Source organism: Myotis myotis, unplaced genomic scaffold, assembly GCF_014108235.1.
Source record: "Myotis myotis isolate mMyoMyo1 unplaced genomic scaffold, mMyoMyo1.p scaffold_m19_p_9, whole genome shotgun sequence".
Taxonomy (NCBI): Eukaryota; Metazoa; Chordata; class Mammalia; order Chiroptera; family Vespertilionidae; genus Myotis; species Myotis myotis.
The window spans coordinates 32,592,217-32,606,983 of NW_023416401.1; the positions used below are offsets into that span (position 1 = coordinate 32,592,217).

The 14,767-nt window shown below is 42.7% G+C and overlaps 1 protein-coding gene across 3 annotated transcripts in view; it reads right to left on the minus strand.

Annotated features, from left to right (window-relative positions):
• Window positions 1-12,064, minus strand: part of RALBP1 (ralA binding protein 1) — a 38,571-nt gene extending 26,507 nt beyond the window's left edge. For 2 of the 3 annotated variants that reach the window (XM_036323853.1, XM_036323854.1), the window contains exon 1: window positions 11,895-12,064. The gene's annotated coding sequence lies outside the window, so the exon portion shown is untranslated. The remainder of the gene's footprint in view (window positions 1-11,894) is intronic. The other variant, XM_036323855.1, reaches the window with a different exon arrangement.
• Between the last annotated feature and the right edge of the window lie 2,703 nt (window positions 12,065-14,767).

Below are 14,767 nucleotides of genomic sequence, written 5' to 3' on the forward strand. Positions count from 1 at the left end.
TTACAATTCTTAAAACAAATTAAGCCCAGCTGGCATGGCTCAGTGGTTGAGCCTCAACCTATGAACCAGGAGTTCAGGGTTTGATTCCCAATCAGGGCACATGCTGGGGTTTTGGGCTTGCTCCCCAGTAGAGAGGCGTGCAGGAGGCAGCCGATCTATGATTCTCTCTCATCACTGATGTTTCTATCTCTCTCTCTCTCTCTCTCTCCCTTCCTCTCTGAAAGCAATACAATAAAAAAAAAAGGTGGAGGGGGGGAGACAATAATTACATTAAATGCAATGGACTAAGCATTCTAATTAAGAGTCAGAGATAATCATACTGAATGAAATAAACAAGATTCAACTATACGTTGTTTACACGAGATGTGCTTTAAGAATACTACTACACAGAATGGTTAAAAGCAAATAAAGGGAGTTCCAGTTTGGCTCAGTGGATAGAGCATCGGCCTGCAGACTGAAAGGTCCCAATTCGATTCCAGTCAAGGCACAAGCCCCAGGGTTGTGGGCTCGATCCCCAGTGGGGGGCATGCAGGAGGCAGCTGATCAATGATTCTCTTTCATCATTGATGTTTCTATCTCCCTTCCTCTCTGAAATCAATAAAAATATATATTTTTTAAAAAGGCAAATGAAGGGAAAAGATATACCATGCAAACACATATCATAAAAAGGTAACTAGAAGTATTGTCTGAAATAAAAAAGGATATTCCCACAACCATAACAGACATAATTCTACATATGTACATGCCTAATAACAGATTCAACTATATGAAGCAAGTTTTGACAGAAATAAAGGGACAAATCCCCAATTATCATTATTACAGAACTCCTCTCTCAGTAAACAATAGAACAAGCAGACAAATATAGGCAAGAGTACATCAGCTAGGACACTAAAAGCACAAACTATAGAACATATTGATAAATTGGTTTTCATCACAATTTAAAGCCTCCACTCTTTGAAAGAAAATGAAATTAGGAAAATCAAATGGCAAGTCACATACTTGGTTAAAATACCTGTAATACATATAGCTGACTACTCATTTCTTCAGGGAAAAAGTGTATATGTGTACATATCATTGATTTATAAGATACATATATCTGTACTATATATGTAAGATATATGTATGTATCATATAAATCAGTTAAGACAACTCAGAACGCAATGAGCAAAAAATATGACTGGGCACTTCACCCAATAAAACATATAGTCAAAAAAAACACATGAAAACAATCCTCAATATCATTACTCATCAGAAGAATGCAAATTAAAAGAACAAAATACCTATACACCTACTAGAATTACTAAAACTAAAAGCACTGACAATGCCAAGTGTTGGTATGAATGTGAAGCAACTGTTGATGGGAATGTAAAATTGCACAAGCACTTCAGAAAGCTGCTTAAGTTTCTTATAAAATTAATATACACTATTCACCTAAAAATTCCACTCCCAGATGTTTACTCAAGAGAAATGAAAATCTAAGACAACCAAAGACTTGTCAGGGAAAGTTCATGGTACTTTTATTTACAATAGACAAAAACTTAAAATAGTCCAAATATATGTCAACAAAGTAAATAGTTAACATAAATTATGATATATCCTTAAAATGGAATATTACTCAGCAATAAAGTGGAACAAATTACTGTTAGACACAATATAGATGAGTCTCAAAAGCAATAATGAGGAAAGACTCCAGACACAAAAGAACTCACACTGAATGAGTTCATGTATATGGAATTCCAGAACAAGCAAAACTAATCTATAGAAAGCCAATCAGTGGTACTGTTGGGCCAGATGTGATCAGCTAGGAAAGTGAATGCAAAGGAACATGACAGAGTCTTTGGCACAATACCGGTGAAATGTTCTATATCATGACTGCAGTAGTGGTTCCATAGGTATACACAATTGTCAAAACACAAAGAACCACACTTTCCACTGGGTATATTTTGCAGTATATATACATCAACTAAAGGCCCAGTGCACAAATTCGTGCACAGGTGGGTCCGGCTGGCCCACCCCGACAGAGGCTGATTGGGCCAGCAGGGGGAAGGGGCCGCGGGAGGTTGGCCACCCCTCCCCCCCCATCGGGCCAGCTGGCCAACCGCAGTGTGCCTCATAGCGACCTGTCATTCCAGTGTTCCAGTCACTTGGCTTTTATATATATAGATAAGTTTTTTTTAAATCTTTTTGAAAGAAACTGTCAAGCTGATACTAAATTTTTTAGAAATGGAAAGAACTTAAAAAAGCCACAACCATCTTGAAAAGGAACAAAGTTATTAAAGCCAAAGTAATGATATTAACGGAACAAAAGAAAATTCAGAAAGAGACCCACATGTATATAGTCAATTGATTTTTTTTCAATTTTTAAAATTGATTGATTTGAGAGAGAGAGAGAGAAACATCGATTTGTTGTTCCACTTATTTATACATTCACTGGTTGATTCTTGTACATGCCCTGACCAAGGATCAAACCCGAAACCTTGGCATATTGGGACAATGCTCTAAACAACTGAACTACCTGACCAGGGCATCAACTGATTTTCAACAATGATTCCAAAGGAATTCATGCGGGAAAGGAAAGACTTCAACAACTGGTGCTGAATAACCATGTGGAAAAAGAGAGTAGCTCGGCTCTCTCCTTCACATCATGCACAAGATGTAATTAATGATAAATCACAGACCTAAAACTTAAAAGCTAAAAACCATAAGACTTCCAAGATAAACCATATTTTTGAGGCCCTGGGATAGGAATTTTCCAGACAGGACCAGAAACCATTAAGTAAAAAATTAAAACTTGTCAAATTGGACTTTATGAAAAGTAAAAACCTCTGCACATCAAAAGACACTATAAGAAAAATAATCAAGCCTAACCGGTTTGGCTCAGTGGATAGAGTGTTGGCCTGCGGACTGAAGGGTCCCGGGTTCGATTCCGGTCAAGGGCATGTACCTTGGTTGCGGGCACATCCCCAGTAGGGAGTGTGTAGGAGGCAGCTGATCGATGTTTCTCTCCCATCGATGTTTCTAACTCTCTATCCCTCTCCCTTCCTCTCTGTAAAAAAATCAATAAAATATATTTTTTTAAAAAGGAAAGAAAAAGAAAAATAATCAAGTCAAAAAGGCCTGGAGAACACATTTGAGATTACACACACACACACACACACACACACACACACACACACACACACAGAAAAAGGCCTATTCCAGAAAACAAACAGCTTAACTGGCTTATAAGTTAAACAAATTAAATATTTTATAAATGTTCTTTATTAATAACTACCAGGCTAAAATTCACTAGAAACAGCTTTTTCTCATTTTTATGGTTTTTAAAAAGCATCTGTAAATTAAAAGTCTCTAATCTAAAACTCCACCAGGGAATCCAAATACAGCTCATTAATATATTACATACTAAACACTAACCAGTATTAACATACTATTTGAGAATGCCAAATTTTGTAAGCAGTATTTTTCTTAAAATGGTGTGAAAAATTTTTTTTTCAGAATTAAAAGACAAGAGTGTCCAGATCATAAGGGACTACTAGTACCCTGCAAAGCACATCATGAGGTTTCAGAGCATGAGGGATAGAGAGATGATGCTAAGATTCCTGCTGGATCTGGGACAGGGTAAACAACTTGCATACAAAGGACCAGGACCAACTTATCAACAGAAACACTGGAAACTTAAAAACAATAAAGGAATATCTTCAAAATTTTGAAAGAAAATTAGTTCCAATAACCATTCAAGTATATAGGTAGAATAAAGGCATTTCCACACCATGGCAAGGAATGTAGTTCCCATACATTTTCTCAAAAATTCTGATTACCTGAAATGCAACCCTGGAGAGCAGCAAAGGAAGCCCCAGAAAAAGCAGGCTTGTCACCAAAATGTGACACATTTCACACTGACCCTGAGGAAAAAAGAGCTCCAGGGGACAATGGGAAACAAAGACACATCTGACCATGTGGAAAAGAATAGTAAGATGTGGTAAAAAGCCATTGGTGCATTTAGAATAAATTTGTCATAAGAATAGACTAAAATAGCAAATAAAAATAACCATTAACTCTAAGAAAAATAAAAAGGTAGGTGAGAAAATGAAATTGTAGTCTACTGCCTGGCTCAACATTAGACAGTATTTCTCTAATCATCATAATGAAAACAATGAATAATGATCCAATCAAACAATGTGCCCCACATGATTCTATCAGAGGACTGAGGCAGAAACTAGGGGAAGGGTATGTGAGACCTAAATTCTCATCTACCATAATATCTAGTTTAATAGACAATGTCTAAAACAGTATCTTAAAAATCAGCAGTTGAAGTGTATTATTTAGAAATAAGAAAATACCAAAAGAAATAGAGTCAAGAAAAAAAACTAAGACTGAGAGAGATACAAGAATGAAGCAGGGCATAGCATTCCATTGTAAGTCTTTTAGTTCTATGTTGGGGGTCTTCAAAACCACCCCCAGGATAGGTGATTTGCTAGAAGGACTCCCATATCTCAGTATATACTCATGGCTAAGATTTATTACAATAAAAGGATACAAAGCTGAAACAGCAAAGGAAAAGAGAGGAGTAAGAGGAATTCTCTCGGCAACAGTAACAACATGTGTTAAGTGTCTGCTGGGCCGCTCCTTAGGCTCAGAGGCCAAGGCCTTTGTGGAGCCTGATCATGTAGGCACGCTCCATCTAGCATGTACCAAAATTCCAGACTCCCAGAAAGAAAGCAGATACTCAGCATAAACCACATTGTTTTTATAAATGGTTTAGGCACAGTGAGCCACTCTTACGCATTTAGGAAAGTTTTATATATAAGGAACTTTAGCAGTCAAGTTCCCAGATGCCAGCCAAGGGCCAAAGGGCCAACCTCACAAGCAGGCCTTTCTAAAGACAGCAGTTCCGGGCCTGCCTCAGTATTTCTGCTCCAGTACTATTTGATTGGTTAAACCATCCTCACGAATTACTCTGAAAAAATTTAAAACACAAAAAGTAAAACCATCTCTCACCAAAAAAAAATCATTGCAAATCTTATTTTAAAATCTAATAAAAGAAATAGAGCTTTCTCTCAAATTTTTAAGTTTACAAACTGAAATGGGAGAGAAATAATCCTTCAGACAAAGCAGATTAGGGTTAAAGGGTTTCACATCATGAATAGTGAAATCTTTCCCATGATAATGTTTGAGGTTTTATGGCTGGTACCCAGTAAAAATGTAAACTAGTATTCACATTTACAGCCTTGACAGCAATTTCTCATGCACATCCTCACAGACCAAATGTCATCCAATTTAGTTATATAATCAGTCCCTTCATATCCCCTAACATTTGTTTAAGGCTGTACTTTAATAGAGATTTTACTCTTGATTTAGGTTATTTCTTTTCTGTATCCTTCTTATACATAATCAGATTTAATCTATTTTAGTTTCTCCCCTACCCCCAGGTGCTTATCCAAACTTTTAATTAGAATCCCATATGCCACTCACAGAAATTCAATGAATGACACAGTGAATTAATGTTTTTCACTCAGCTTCCCAACATTCTCAGTGTTACTGATTAAAACATGCCTAAGACATGTTCGTAAAATCAGTTTTAAAAATATGAAATTCTAAAGTTCTTCATAATGAATATGAAATACTTTTTAATGCTGACAAGTATTACATGATTAATAACATGAAAACAAAATAATTTAACAAGTTATTTTAGGAGACTGGCATAATAAAATATGTAAAATCAACCTCCAGATGAGACCGAAATATAAAGAGCACAGATTATGTCTATTATTTAAAATGAAAATTCAAACTCTTTAAGGATTAGAGTGTCAGGTGCTAGAAAATAAGCAGCCAAAACATACTGAACCTAGCAGACAAATAATTCCACCGTCAGCCTACAAGGTTAGAAAGGCTGGAAAGGAAAAAATTCAGTTCTACAAATAGCTGCCCAAATAAAATAATATATTTGCATATTAAGTATTGGGGAAAAACCCACACTGGACTCTTGCCTTTTAACAAAATCCAAAGTGTTATCACTAGCAGTCATTCTAATACAGAAGACAAAAAAAATTTTTTTGATAAAAAACAATAAATACCATTTGGTACCTACCAGTGAAACATTATTTTCACAGGGATGATATATCCTTTGGTGGAAGGCAGGCCTCTTTTCTGCCACATTTCATAATCACAGGCTCTATCCTCAAGTAAATCTTAAATTAGAATTTAACTAAGGGGTGGGGGAGGAGGAGAAAAAACTTTATTAACCTTTTTAAAAGCACACCACCAGTTACAATAGAAATTGGCTAAAAGTATCCAGTCCATGATCCAAAACAATGCCCTGAGGCACCCAGAGCACCAACTGGTCAGCAAACTGATAGAGGAGCCATGGGGTTATCTTGAATTTGAGAGAAACAGGAGTACAACGGTCTCCCCCTTATCCGCAGTTTTGCTTTGTGGTTTGCTGCCCACTGTAAACTATGGTCTGAAAATACTAAGTGGAAAACTCCAGAAACAAACAATTCATAAGTTTTAAGTTGTACATCATTCTGAGCAGTGTGATAAAATCTCATGCCATCTGGCTATGTCCTGCCCAAACTAGGAACAGAAAGGAACTTCTTCAAACTAGTAAAGGATATCAATGAAAAATCCACAGTTAACATCAGACCTAATGGTAAAAGATTAGAAGCTTTCCTCCTAAGATGAGGAACAAAACAAGGTTTGCTCTTCCCACTTTCATTCAATGTTGTACTGAAAGTTCTGGTCAGGGCAATTAGGCAAGGAAATAAATAAATAAATAAATAAATAGTATTTATATTAGAAAGGAAGAAGTAAATATCTCTCTATTCACAAATGACATGACCTTATATAGGAAACCCAAAAGAATACACAAGGGAACTATTGAAAGTTACAGGACACCAGGTGAAGGTGTAAGAAAATAAGCCCTGGCCAGGTGGCTCGGTCGGTTGGAGCGTTGTCCAGTACACCAAAAGGTTGCAGGTTTGATCCCTCGATGTTTCTCTCTCACATCTATCTCTCTCTATTCCTCTCTCTAAAAATCAATGGAAATACACCCTCACGTGAGGATTAAAAAAAACAACAAAAAACAAAAAACAGAAATGAAGTCCTGCTATCTGCTACAATATGGAGGAACCTTGGAAACATTATGCGAAGGAAAGGAAGTCAGTCATAAATGATCACATGTATCAGTGATGGCGAACCTATGACACGTGTGTCAGAGGTGACACGTGAACTCATTTTCTTTGAGTTTTCTTTGTTAAATGGCATTTAAATATATAAAATATCAAAAATATAAATCTTTGTTTTACTATGGTTGCAAATATCAAAAAATTTCTATATGTGACACGGCACCAGAGTTAAGGTAGGGTTTTTCAAAATGCTGACGCGACGAGCTCAAAAGGTTCGCCATCACTGACATATATGATTCCATTTATGTGAAATGTCCAGAGTAGGCAACTCCAGAGAGACAGAAAGTTGATTAGTGGTTGCTAGTGGATGGGAGAGGGGGAATGGTGAATGACTGATAATGAATAAGAAGTTTTTCTTTCGGAGTAAAATGTTCTAAAATTTATTGTGAAGATGGCTGCACAACTCAGTGAATATTCTAAAAACCACTGCATTGTAAACTTTATTTTTTAAAAATACATTTATATTGATTTCAGAGAGAAGGGAGGAGAAAAAAATCAGAGAGAACAACCAGGCCAGTGGGGGGGGGGGGGGGCGGTTAGGGGCGATCAGGTTGGCAGGCAGTGGTGGTTAGGGGTGATCAGGCTTGCGGGGGGGGGGGGGGGGCAGTTAGGGGTGATCAGTCAGGAAGGCAGGTAAGCAGTTGGGAGCCAGCCGGCCGGATTGTGAGAGGGATGTCCAACTGCCTGACTGGCCCTGATTCCCCGGGATCAGGGCTAAACTGGCAGTCAGACATCCCCCAAGGGGTCCTGGATTGGAGAGAGTGCAGGCTGGGCTGAGCCCCACACCCCACCCCAGTAATTCGTGCACCGGTCCTGTAGTTGTAAAATAATGTTTGAAGACTAAACTTTATCTCACTATCTTTTAACTCCCCCTGGCAGTGAGATGCAGGCAGCAGAAGATGAATCATTGATTGGCTGCCTCCTGCACGACCCCTATTGGGGACAGAGCCCAAAACCTGGGCATGTGCCCTGACCTGGAATCAAACCATGACCAGTCCACTGAGTCATTTGTAAACTTTAAGAGAATAAATTTTATGTTATCTTAATTATATATCAACAAAACTGTCAGAAAAAAAGCAGTCTCAAGTCTTTGCCATGTTAAAAATCCCTCCTTTAACCTTTTATTACCCCCTTCTAATACCTCCTTCTAGTCTTCCCCTCACAGCTAAGATTTGCTTATTCTTAAAGTAGTCTACATTTGCTTTCTGTCTCTGACCCCCCAATTAAAGGAAACCTAGCTTCTTTCCCAATTGTTAGCATTAAGTAGAATGCTACAAAACTATTGTCAAATTCAATAGAACCTTCATAATCCTTGTTTAACTAAAGTTCTCACAGCATTTGAAGTACAGCTTCCTTTTCTCAATTTTTATCTTTTCTGGAGTTGGTTATGAAGTATAGCTTCCTTTTAAAATGATCCCATTTGGGTTTCTACGACATTTTCTTATGGTTTCTCCACAACTCGAAACACTTTGGCATTTCCTTTCCCAGTTCTTCTTCTATCTGGCTTTACATGTTTGTTTTTTTTCTCCATGTCCTATTTCCAGAACTATTCTCCATCAGTAAGCTCTTTCTATGCAGTGTCATCAAAGGCTTCAGCGACCATTTACAATATGTATAGCCTGATGATGATCTTACCAAGACCTCTCTTGTACTCTAAACCCACACATCCAACTCTACAGCAGGGGTTTCCACCTGGATGCTTCCTAAGTGACTTCCACTCAATATATTCAAAAGCAAAATACTGTTCCTCCCCAAATCTGGACCCCTTCCAGAATTCTGTCCCAGTATACTTTACCATTGTTTATTCAACTACCCAAATTAAAATCCAAGTCATCTTATCCTATTATTTCTCATTTCCCAAATCTATGAATCCTACCTTCTAAATATTTGTGGTATTAACCTATTCCACTGTGTCTCCACTGACACTACCTTTGTTTAGGCCCTTATCTGTCACCTCAATTATTACAAAAACTTCTAACCAGCCTTTCTGCCTGCTGCCTTATCTTCCCTTTATCCCTTCTGAAATTTATATTCTCCAATACCAAGAATGATCTTTCTAAATAAAACCCTTATCATGACTCTCCCCTGATTAAAATCCATAAACTCTATTACTATCTATAGGAAAAGATTTCTAGAACCCTTAGAATGCCAGATACTTGAGGATTTATCTGTGCAGCCTCATCTTCTGCTACTTACCATAAACCCAAAACTTATAATAAACCCGGTGATATAGCGGTAGAGAGCAACTTTCCACTCGTAAAAATGTACCATGCTCTCTCTCATCAAGTCCAACTTTCCCTCTGTCTTAAGTTCCTTTCTTCCTTCAGTCATGCCTATGCCTAAGTTTAAGGACCTAAGGTATAAGAACCTGATACAATACTTAACGCACAGCAGGTGGTTAAAACAGGTTGTGCTGGCTTAAGCCTCTCTTGTTTATCCTGTCTCAATGACCCCCACTTACTTACAAAATAAAATTGAAATCACTTCAACTGTATGCAAGACTATCCATAATTTGGTTCTGCCTAGCTCCCCAATTTCATGTCTTGCCACCAGCCTATACTCTCTCTAGCTATACTTGCAGATCCAATTCATTATGTAAGTTTAGACTCCTGTGCTTCTTGGCTCACACTGTTCTTTCTACCTAAATGCCCATCTGTCTGTGTACTTTCTATGCCTGTATACTTAAATGTTTTCATCCCTCCTAAATATACTTTTTCCTTACTATTGCTCCCTTCCTCAATCTCTTTTCTCTTAAGAAACTGACCACTACCTCCTTCTCCTTTCTACAACCATCGTACCCCATACTTTCTACAATTAAAGCAATCTTAAAAACATACTGTACTTGTTGACAATTCAAATAAGAGATAGTCTTACCACTCTGAAGGAAGGGGCACTGCCTTTTCCTTCTGCAAGTCCTCTTCACCTAGTACAGCAGCTGCTACACAGTAATTCCTCTATACTAAATGATCCACATTTTCCCTTATTCTCTCCACATATACTAACACAAGTTTCTATTGTGATTTTTCTTTTAAAAAAAGCCTTAGCCAGTTTGGTTCAGTGGATAGAGCATCGGCCTAAGGACTGAAGGGTCCCAGGTTCAATTCCGGTCAAGGGCACAGGCCCGGGTTGTGGGTTCCATCCCCAGCAGGGGTGTGCAGGAGGCAGCAGATCAATGATTCTTTCTCATCATTGATGTTTCTCTCTCTCTCTTCCCTCTCCCTTCCAAAAAAGAACATACTTTTAGGTTATGTCCAGGACCCAATCTCTTCTGGACAAGCAAATAACTGTGCAAATACAACTGTACAAATTAAAGTTATTATGCATTTTCTGATACCACTGCTTTCTCTAAATTAGGGAATAAACGGTCCCTGAAAAGATCTAAAGTGAGAAATACTATTTTGAAGAGAAAGCATTTAAGTTATGGTCCACTACTTGAAGATACTTTGTTTAAAGAATTCTCTATGGTTACTGTTACACTTGCCTACCCCACTGAAATCATGGGTCACTTTGAAAAGTGGGAACCGCTCCACTAATTCCCTCCGACTGCCAATACAGCTTACAACAATTACTCACCTTCGGGAAAACACTCAGAAAGGAATGATCAAATCACCGAGATCACGCACAGAAAGTGAGGTTACTTTCTCATTCGCCGCCCCATTTGGAAGTGCTGCCTCTGGGATCACCAAACCAAAAGCGGGCCCATTCCTTATCGCCAACTAACTATGTTGTGACTGACTGCCAGGGACGATGGAATGCTACTAAAGTGTTCCAGCACCGGACATGCCCACTGCACTCCACACAAAAATCTGGGGAAGAGCTTTTCGAACGCACTGTCCACACCACTGCGCCGGACTTCTTTGGTACGCCCATGCACGCCGTCTCGAATTAACATTTTAATCATCTTCAAGAATTCTATCAGGCCCTAGGGGGAATAATGATGCTTGCTCAAGAGGGAGGCTCTGTAGTAATGAATTCCCGAACTTGAAACAGCATAATTACTTCAGGCAGGACTGGGGTGTGGAATATTTTGTAAAACCTGTTTTACAACGATTAAACACACACACACACACACACACACACACACACACACACACAACAGCTGACCTCAACAACAGCATTTTGGCAAAAGCACAGGTGGAAATGTGCTGTGAAAGGAAGTCTGGGCCCCAGATCTGTCCGTCCATTCCCACCGAGCCCTGAACTAAGGACCGCAGCACGCGGAGGAGCCCCACTGCTTACACCGGCGGTGGGACACACCAGGAGCCCCTCCCGGTCCGCTGGGCAAGCACTGGAGACGGGCCAATATTCGGGGTGCAACTGGAAAACAGTAGTTACATAAAAGACTGAGCCCCTCTCCCGTGCCGAGGTGCCCAAGAGCTGCCCTGAGGCCTGGAGCCCACGGGGGGGAGGGGCTGGGCTCCAGGCGGCGCTCCTCCAGACCTCGAGCACCAAATTACAAACGCGGCTGCCACGAGGGAGGCCCGGCCGGGAAGTGGGAGGAACGCGCAGCAAAGGGCGAGATCGGAGGAAAAGCCAGCCTGGGAAGCACCCGCACTAGGGGCAGCCACGCCCCCCACCCCCAACTCCATCCAGCCCAGCCCCGCAGGCTGCCTGACAGAAGCTACTGCCAGGCGGGTGCGGAGAGGGCTCGCCGGGCACGCGAGGGGGGCGCCCTGCGACCCCTGCGCGCCACCGCTGCCCCTCACTAACCTGTGCCCGCCGCCGCGCGACCGCCCACCCGCGCCGCAGCCACCGCCTCCTCGCGCTCACGCTGCCGCCGCAGCCACCGAAGCCTCCTCCTGCGCTGCGCCCCTGGCCGGCCTCGGGCGCCCCATTCTCACCCCGCCCTGCCTCCGCCTGTTTACAATGATTGGGACGAACGCGACAGGCTGGCCCAGCGCGCAAGCGCATTCCCTCCTCCCGCCGCAGCCGGCTTCCCGGGTCCTTCACTCTGCGCTGACGGCTAAGGCCGACCTGGGCACACGCCCCGTGCCCGCGCGCGGGGTGCGTCGGGAGGCGTAGTTCTCGGAAACCTAGAGCCCAGTCCACAGGAGGGCCCTTTGTGAAGGACGCACACTACAACTCCCAGGAAGCACCGCGCCTCCTGCGGCCCAGAAGCTCGCGGAGGAGACTGAGGGAGCGCGCGAAAGAACGCGCCGCGCTGGTGCCCTCGAGGCGCCTGCGCAGTTCCTGGTCTTGGGGGACTGGGTGGGACGTACACCTACCGCCGCTGCTCTTGGTTTGGGGGCATCGCCTTGAGAGAGGACATACCTTCCCTCTGCACGCTCTGGCCAGTCTGTTCCTCAGCTACCGAAGATCAGGCCTTTTGTGCCAGCGGCTTCAGCCGTCCTAACCAGTTAAACCAGCCTGGAAGGCCGGCCCAGCCTGCGCCTGGGTGGGACATCTTCCCGGCCTGGGGCTGGGTGGGGCAGCTTTGGCTTAGGGCGAGGACTCCTGCTCTGAGGGCTGTTGGTTAAAGAAAGCATCTGGGCCCGTGAGGAAAGGCATGAAGCTCTGGACCATCCTCAGAATTCCTAAAAAAAAAAAAAAAAAAAAAAAAAAAAAAGTCCAGGCGGGTTTGGCTCAGGGGCTGGAGCGTGGGCCTGTGGACTGAAGGGTCTGGTTTCCATGCCGGGTCAGGGCACAGCCCCGGGTTGTGGGCTCGATCCCCAGTAGGGGGCGTGCAGGAGGCAGCTGATCAGTTCTCTCTCACTGATGAATCCCTCTCCCTCTCTCTGAAATCAATTAAAATATACATCTTTTAAAAATCGGTATTGACAAGGGTCGGGTTTGCTCTCCTGCCACCTTCTTTGGTTCAACATTTACCAAGAAACATCTGAGTTAGAACAGAATTGCGCAGTGCACCTTGAGCTTGCAAGTAGAACTGAATCTCGAGGAAGGGTGGAAATAAGGAGTTCCCCCGGAAGTCCTTCATAAAATCTTAAGGAATTGTTCTGTTATTGCAGGGCTGGAAGTCCGGGGTCTTCTGAAATGTTCCTGTTTTATAAAGTTTGGCAGCTGGTGAGGGAAATAGGATTTGGGATAGATAGTCCTTCCCAACCCCTCCCATTCCTAGGTCGATACTCCCTTCAGCGCCTCCTTGCATGTTAGACCTCTGTAACCCATCTTGCAGGGCACCTCCCAAATCAGCTCCCTCAGATCCCACAGGAGGTCTCTCCCTTGTGTACTCTGCATTTTCTACCCCGTGAAGCCAGCCCCCTCCGCCTGACCTTCACCCACCATCAGACACCAGACTGCGTGCGGAGCTTTCTGGTTTTCCCTTTGGCAACAAAAGTGTCAACAAAAGTGTCTCCTGGTTACTAAGATGGGCAAGTCCCCATACTCTCTGCCTCTGGCAACACTAACTGGGCCGAAGGTAGACACTGACTCAAGTTGGGGCATTTTTGAGCCCTTGCTTGAAATTGTTAAGTGGGCGTAGACATGGAAGGGGGAAAGGTTTCTACTGAGGTACCCGAAGGTGAACCTGGTGGATGGTTGGCATGGTGGTGTGCCCGGGGAGGCTAAATAGCCCTCTCAGATGGTGGTTTAATTGAATTTACTTAAGGGAAGGGGGTGGGGGATGGGATATTCGAAGGGAAGGGCTGCACGGCACCGAGCCAAGGGGACATCGGGTCAGTGATGGCAGCTCCCAGGAGCTGGAGTCTCATCCTTAAATGCAGTCACTGGTGGGAACCTTGTCCTCGGTGGGTTTGGGGGCTGAGCTGGTGGGTTGGAATGGGAAAGGAATGCAGGTGTGCCATCCGGTGCCTCCAGGAAGTTTTCATTCCTTGTATGGTCTTAGCCCTGGTGTCCAGCGAGTTTTTCCTGGTCTTTTGTTCTCCTGTGCCCGGAGGCTAACTAATGGCCCTGAAGGGTTGGATTGCCCTGTAGGCCTAACAGTAACAGCTGCTGGCCATGTTCTTCATCACAAAAACAGGCCTGTCTACAGTAGGAATGAATGACGCCAAAGGGGGGTGCGGGGGAGGCAGGTGATGTGGATGGGAAGGGAGAGAAACCAAGAGCTGGCAGCATGAAAACTGGTTTCCGTTTCAGAGGCCGTGGTTTTTATAGCTCTTCTTTAAGTGCTTTGAGCATGTGAGCCTAGCTGGGTGAGCTGATACGTTTATTTGTTTTTTATTATTTAGGACGAATTTGTGTGGTTATAGAACATACTTGTTTTTTGCCTCCTGAGTCTTCATTCCTCCCAATTGAAGCCGTGCAGCATAACCAGACCCTCGAGTGCCTGAGCGTTTCGGAGATGGTCATGTAACCCAATCAGAACCAAGGAGCCCCACAGAGCCTTCAGTTGAGGAGTGCAGTAAATTGCAGTGCCCTTGTTTTTCTGGTGTGAGGTAAGTACATGAAGGCTAAAAACGTGCAACCGTTTTGCTCCTACGAGAGGAAAGCCTGAGGAAATGGGCTTAAGGGACAGGCACCAGAGAGCCTGCAGATGCAGTCAATATTGTCAAATGCGTTCTGGAGAGAGAAGAACCGAGTGTGTGGTGGCATCACTAGAGCTGCACTATCAGACCTCACCTGTTTGGCCTACAGACTAATATCTACTGTTTAGAACGGTGTCATAC